The sequence below is a fragment of the Chenopodium album genome, chromosome 6 (assembly GCF_948465745.1).
Source record: "Chenopodium album chromosome 6, dcCheAlbu1.1, whole genome shotgun sequence".
NCBI lineage: Eukaryota > Viridiplantae > Streptophyta > Magnoliopsida > Caryophyllales > Amaranthaceae > Chenopodium > Chenopodium album.
In genome coordinates, this window is record NC_137839.1 from 49,275,013 (window position 1) to 49,283,124 (window position 8,112).

The following is an 8,112-nucleotide window of genomic DNA, read 5'->3' on the forward strand; positions in this document are numbered from 1 at the left end:
AAGACAAAGAAACGGAGAAGCAAGAGAAATAGCCGAGAAATGAATAAAATGATAAGAAAGCCATTAATAGCATGCATTTCTCTAAACTAACACAAAAACACGCGAATCGAGCATTATTCTCTAAAAACACGACATAAACGACTACAAAGGAGCATAGAAATATAAAGAAAACATAGCCTAAAGGTGCCATAAATGGCACGGATCAAAAACCTCATTCAAGATCTCATAGAGGCAAATAAGATCTCATTGCCTCTAGCTAGCGAGAAGATTGGATGATGTCGGAGCAAACAACACAAGACAGAGGCGAGCTTCAATGACGAGATTTCATGAACTCTTTTTTTCTATTTCTTTTTCATTTTTTCCTTTCCACAATAAGTCTAGCATAGGCACCTTTCTTTTCCCTTAGATTATTTTTGTAGATTCTTTCTTTTCCCTTTTTTTTAATAAAATGAGCATTTATTTCCTTGCATATGATCATTGCATTACATTGCATAAAAAATAAAAAAATAAAAAATAAAACCATGTCGAATTAAGCGCAAGGTATACCAATGATTTGAGGCACCCCTTGTAGCCACATCATATTGCCTTTCACCCTTCTAATTTACAATCATTTCTTCATAAACCACTTTGAGCCTTGTCTAACAATAGACCTTTCATTTTTCAACCCATATCTACCTAACCTTGGGATGGGACAGTGTGAAACTTATGCAATTCTAAAAAAGGCTTGACTGAATTCAAAAGATTAAAATAGCAAAAATAAGCAAAAAAAATAATAAAAGTGTACAAAAGGGTAAGTGTTCCAATGTCTTTGACATGAACATGTCTTTGATATGAACACGTCTCAGATTGCGTCTCTTATCAAGTGCTCGGTACCGTGCCTGAGAAACATGAATGCTAAGTGAGTGATAGATCGCATGATAGGGATTGCCCACACTTATAAAAATGAAATAAATGTTAAAGCAAAAGAAAGAGCTAAAAAAAAAAGAGTAGAAAGCTAAACCTCAAGCATGAAAATATAAAGATTCAAAAGCAAGGTTGCACACCTTGGGGGATTATCTAGGGTCTTGAGCCTTTTATACTCTTCTTCTTCAACCTTTAGCCTAAACACGTTACAACCCTTAAAAAGACCTTTTTGAGGTATACACACTTGTGCGAGGTTCGGCTAGAGCTACGTTCGGCCTGATTCCTAACGGATACGTAGGCAACCTCACATTGAGGTGCGGCCGTAATAAACATGCATTCATATCAAGGGATCTCCTATGCTCATCCCTATTTACTTAGAGCTAGACTTGGGGGCTTGATCCCTACATCATTAGCTTACCTAGCCCAGTCACCACCATTTGACATTTTTTTTTTATCCTTCCACACACTTAGCCCTTGTGGCCTAACTTTAGTGTCACTATCACACACTGCACACATACATGACCAAATATACTCCCCTTAGGATCCCTTTGTCATGAAATCTTAACATAACACTGAAGCATGCTTTGTCATGTCAAATGCCCAACATCACTCATAATCATCATTGCATATCGAAGTATGAAGTGCTTAGCCTTCGTGCCTAAGTTACCTAAATACTTTCATTATCGAGTCAACTAGGATAGTCAAAGATGTTACAATCCTTGTACTGTGAGAAACAACATTTGACTAAGCTCATTCAACATGCACCTTCAAAAACTTCGATTCTTTTTTGCGTCTTTCTTTTTTTTTCGGGAGAAAGTCGGTACCCTCCACAAAAATGACGGAAAATTTTTGCTTTTTTGCATTTTCGAGTCGCACACACGGGTCATAAGTCACATGTGTCAAACACTTTGAGTCGAGTCAACCTCGAGTCAATCACAGCGAGTCAAGTTTATACCTTGAGTCGTGTCAAGTTAATGAGTCAAGCAACACTAAACCTTAGGTCAACCCTAAGACAATTAAAGAGATCAGCAAAGTTCTATAGTCAAAAATAAATACAGATGCAGCAGAATAGGGAAGACCCTACTCCAGCGCCAGATGACAACATCTAGCGTCTGGAAATAGATTTCAGCGCTTGGCGCTAGATCGCAGCGTCTGGCGACAGAGTCAATTCTTGGCGCCAGAGATATTTCAACAGCGACAGAGCTCGAAGCCTCTCAGAAAGGTGATTTCGACCTCATACAGCAATTTCGGGTTCCTTGGTACGCCAGTTAGCCCCTATAAGCAATTTGACATGATTAAGTAGTCGGTTTGATTACAATCGCAATAAGTGATCGACCTGACGAAAGATCGTCTCACTTAGCTTAAAGTGCCTTAGCATTGGCTCATCACGGAGACACCGACATAATGGTTCACAAGCAACAAACCGCCGACGTACTGGCATAGCGGAAGCAAAGTTCAAGCGAGATTTAGAGATCGACAAGCGTTGGTCTTCGGAAATTTTTCTTCGGAATATTATCGCAATAAACATTCAAGCTCTTTTGTTCAGAGACGCGTGGACATTTCTTTCAAGCTCTTTTGTTCAGAGACGCGTGGACATATCATTCAAAAGCTCTTTGTTCAAAGACGCGTGGACATATCATTCACAAGCTCTTTTGTTCAGAGACGCGTGGACATTTCTTTCAAGATCTTTTGTTCAGAGACGCGTGGACAATCCTTTCAAGCTCTTTTGTTCAGAGACGCGTGGACATTTCATTCAAGCTCTTTTGTTCAGAGACGCGTGGACATTTCTTTCAAGCTCTTTTGTTCAGAGACGCGTGGACATTTCTTTCAAGCTCTTTTACTTAGAGACGCGTGGGCATCCTATTATCAAAGCTCTTTGTTCAGAGACGCGTGGACATATCATCAAAGCTCTTTTGCTCAGAGACGCGTGGGCATATTATTCAAAAGCTCTATTGTTCAGAGACGCGTGGGCATATCATCAAAGCTCTTTGTTCAGAGACGCGTGGACATATCATTCAAAAGCTCTTTGTTCAGAGACGCGTGGACATATTAAAAAGAAGCTCCTTATTCAGAGGCGCATGGACATATTAAAAAAAAAAGCTCCATTGTTTAGAGACGAGTGAACATTAAAACAGCAAGATGGCGTTCCATAGATTGTGGAAGGTTGTCACAACGAAAAATGCAGCAACAAATCGGTTACCTTCAGAGACGTGTGCTCGACGGTGCAAGATACACGCTTCTTAACTCTTTATCTGTTTTAACTAACGCTAGTTTGCAGGTATCGGCGTTACAAGAATGATTTAGGATCGCAAAACGTTCTGAATCATTCTCCATCCCTATCGATACTTTGACTTTTGTTTTCGAAACTTGCGTTTCTCCAAACTCACTCAAAGTGGGGGCTTCTGTAGACACCCAAATGTGTCTCCCCAAAACCCATATGAACTCACTCGGTTTTACTTCCTAATTGAGTTTTCCCTTTTTTCTGAAACCCATATGTGTTCTACATATGAACATAACCCTCTGGGAATTCAGGCTTCATCTACCTAATCGAACTCTCTTGGAAACGAAGGGTACATCCTAGTTTGTTCAATTCACCAAACCATAGAATCGAGTTTAACTCGGGGGGTCCCATCCACACACACCAACCCTTCCAAAGGTAAGGCTTTTTCCCAGTGCATCCGGACTCATAACCATGGACCCTCTTTGACTAACTCATATCCTGAACTTTAGAGAACTAGAGCCAGGTTAGGTTGCAAACTCATTGCATCATATCGTGACTATATTCCACATAATATCTTGCGTTAAATAAGAATATAATTGAAAAATTAATTGTTGGTTGATCACTTAAGCCAAGGCAAATCTTGTTTATTTTGTTCTTTTCACGAATTTGAATTAAATAAAGAATAACGACTTTTCAATGTAATTCCTACGTGATTGATGCGTGTAAATAAAATCAACTAACTTAGTTTTAGGTATCACGTTGCATATATTGTTTGGTGATGAAATGGTGAAAAAGGATGAGCTAGTAGAGGCCGTAACTAGGGCTAGAATAGCGATTACTCCCTAAAAGGAACGTTATTTTAGTACCCTCGCTCCCAAACTAATTTTTGGTACATGTAGACCAATTTTGGTATGGGTAAACTTACGATTTATGCTAATTATACCTTGAACTCTACTTGGGAGAAAGGCATGAACGAGGTTTATGAGTTTACCTAAAACTCATTGGCGACTCCTACTTGTTTATTACAAAAAAGTGTGATGAGAGGATCATCTCTAATTCAAGGTCCCAAAACAATCAGGAAATCAAATCCTAATACACCCAAACATGTGTAAAGTCCTAGGCTTTTAAAGGGCCATGGGCACTTTAGGAGAAAGATCCCCTACGATGGGAACACCCTCCTTACAATTACTATGTAGTTTTATCTTTTGCATTTTATTTTTCATTAATGTTATTTTATGTGCATGTGAGTGTGTGAAAAGAATGTGATAAATTTTGCGCCAAAATTTCCGTCATTATATCTATTACATGGAGGGTATCCGACTTTCTCCCCCAAAAAGAAAAAATAAAATGAAATTTATCTAAAATAAGCTTGATTAAACTTAAAATAATCAATTATGGAAAAAATGCAAAAAAATAAAATTGAATAAGGCTGGAAGGGTTGGGAAATCGTAAAGTCAAAGTACAAATCCGAGCCAACATTGATAAAACAGGGGAGATGTTGTCCGTTTTCCTGTAGGAAAATGAGATTATACATGTGTTTATGTACTCAAACTTGCAGGAACTATCTATGACATCTTATCCGTGTATAAATTATTTAGACGGAAAAAAAATTATTCGTAACCAATTAACATATTAATCGTTAGTTACAAATAGCCTGAAGTATTATCATAAATTGAAGGTATAATTGTAACTGACAATAAATATGGATTTTACGAATAAACATATAATCGTAACGGACAATTAACATGATAGCTACAAATAATAGCTTAATTGTAACTAACACTTAAAAGGTTAGTTAAATTAATTGTCAAATTAGGCTATAAAAGGGGGTATTTGTAACTAATAGTGTTGGTTACAAAAACGTTATAGTATTTGTAACCCCTGTATACGTAATGGACAAAGTTGGTTACGAAAAGCCCGTTTTTGTTAGTGACAAATGATGTTTTTCCTACTAGTGCCTGGACGGTCCTTTAATTTTACAATCATATCGTCCACATATACCTCATCCTCTTTATGCATCATGTTGCGGAGTAAATCAGTCGCTGCTCTTTGGTAAGTGGCACTCGCGTATTTTAAACTCGGATGACATCACCGTGTAATAGTAAGTGCTCCAAGGTGTTATGAAAGTAGTCTTTTCCCTGTCATCTTCAGCCATGAGAATTTGGTTATATCCTGCGTATCCATCCATAAACGAGAGAAGCGCATGATTCACTATATTATCTACTAAAATGTCGATGTGTGGTAAAAGGAAGTCTTCCTTTAGACTTGCCTTATTTAGATCTTTGTAGTCAACACACATTCTTACCCTACCATCCTTCTTAGGAACCACTACCTCATATGCGACCCATTTGAGGTGTTTTAATACCTAGATAAAACCTGCAGTTATTTGTTTTTGAACTTCTTCTTTAATTTTAAGAGCCACGAACTACTAAAATTCGGTGATTTTACGACTGTTTGTTTGCGACTGTCATAAAAACGGTCGCAATTAGTATTATTTACGACCGTTTCATAGCCTGTAGTAATTTTAATTAATTGCGACCGTTTTTTAATATATTGCGGCCGTTATAACGGTCGTTAAAATTATCTGATTTATTTTTTAAAAATAATTACGACCGGTCTAATCGGTCGTAGAATTTTAAAATCCAAATTAAAACAAAATTGGGAGTTCATTTGTAAAGAAGGGGAAAAGGAAATTCAAAGCAGAGAAGAAGGGGGAAGAGGGAGAACAGCAAAAGAACGGTCGCTGCTCCGCCGTTGTTCCCACTGACGACCCGTCCCCGGCCGGCGACGCTAAACACAAGTATGCCATTTTATTTTTTTTGTTTTTGTTTTCATTAGTTTCATTAATTTGTGTGAAAACCCTAACTTGGGGTTGCAATTCAACCCCCCACGCAGACCACCGTCGCCGGATTCCCCTCCTGGTCGTCCCTCCTTTGTTTTCCGAAGATGGTATCCAGGTAAGTCGATGGTATTATTATTTTTTTTTTTTTTTGTTAATTTGGGCGAAAACCCTAAAATTGGGTCACAAATCAACCTTCGCAGGCCTACCGTCGCCGGTTTCCTCCTTCTATCTTAGCCTCCTCCGTCTTCCGTCGAGTATACTCAGGTAGGACATGCAATTTGGGTTTTTTTTATTTACTATTTTTTTAATTTATTTTCAGTCGAGTGTATTCAGGTAAGTGGCTGTAATTTTTTTTTTTTTGTTTTTTTTTTTTGAAATTTAGTTAATTCAAATTCAAGGGGTAATAAGCTCTGTCAGCAAGTAATGTTGTTAGTTGTTCTAAATTGCAAAATGTCCTATAATTTAACAAGATTCCACTTTTTGCGCTTTTGAATTTTGAGTATTTGATACAGTGTTGTTGAGTTTGTGTCTTATGATATATACTTAAAATGTAGAATATTCTGCAAACAATATATAATCATCTGCTAAACAGAATTCATTGCATATATGAAATTGTACTAATTGATTTGTGTTTAATAATTTTCACTTTTAAAAACAATATCAAAAATAAATTGTTGCTTGAAGTGATTGATGTGTAAAGATAGCTAAGTATATTTTACAAAACCATTACCAAGGCTGTCTTAATTTCCTAGCTAATTAAAATCAACATTCTGTAGTTATTTACTTGAGTTCTTCTAGGATGTGGTTATCTTGCATTCAACAACATCCTTAGCACACTCTTCATCTTTGGCCTTGCCTCTGATGAGGCGTTAATGCAAGCTAGAGCAATTTTGAGTACTGCTAGCATCTGGTTTTTGACTGATAGTGATGTCCGACTGACTCTAAGTCAAGATTCCGATACCATTTTTGTGGCTGTGTAGAATTTCTAATAACCTACTTAGCCAATTATGTCCCCTCACTAACTGCTTGCTTTCCTGTTAGCAGCACTAGCAGAATCACCCCAAAGCTGTAAACATTTCCCGCCAGTATCACCCGCATTGTGTAAGCATATTCTGTAAACCTGATAAAATTACAACTTGAAAGTATGTTAGGAAACCAACCAAAACAGAAAGTAAAATCCAACCAAAAACATATTAAAGAAAATCGAAATGCATAAATTAGGTAATTTCAGATGGAAAAACAAGGCAGCCATTATATAAGTTCATTATTTTTGAGATTAAGGTTGGATGTAATGAAATTTTACTGTCTTGAATCGATTAAATAAGCCATGTAACTTTGTTAGCTTTGAGATTTACTGTTGAATTTGTACATGATTTTGTCTAATATGCAAGATTCATAAAATACATTATAGAACCATAATACAAATTAATGTTCAAAAGATTATCATAACACCTTAAACATACATATTTCTAATAAAGCCATTGTAATTCAATAAGAATCATTTTTTTAAAAAACAAAAATGAAAATTATCTAACACATGAGTTCATACCAACCAATAGTCCTACATTGGACATAAAGCAAAATAAATTTCTATTCCAATCAAAACACATCCAAGTTCAAGCCTATGCACAATAAAGCGTAAAAAATCCAACAATGAACCAAGATATTAATAGCAAACCTCTTGCTAATACTAAACTGACCATTTAAGAATCACTAGGAAAACCCGCTTAAACAAGTAGCACATTCACAAAGTAAAGCAATGATAATAAACTGAAATCAAAATGCATCTAATAAGGATGTTTTTTTTAAAAAATTATAGATCACAACTCCATAAACAACTAACATAAATATGAATCATATTGCACAAGTAAAAGAAGTAGTTAAATAAGAAGGGAAGAAAACACACACTGGAGGAGTTGACCAGAAAAGCAGAGGCGGCGACGAAGGTGGTCCTGGTATATGGTGGTGTTACACTTTAAGGCAAGGTATTTATAAAAAACTTTAAAATTAAAAAAAAAAATAACAACACACGACTTATCTGGTGGCGGCAATGGAAAAAGACAGAAAAAGGAGGAGGGACAGGCACAAGAGGAATCCGGCGACGGTGGAGCTGCAAAGGGGGTTAATTTGCGACCCACAATTAGCT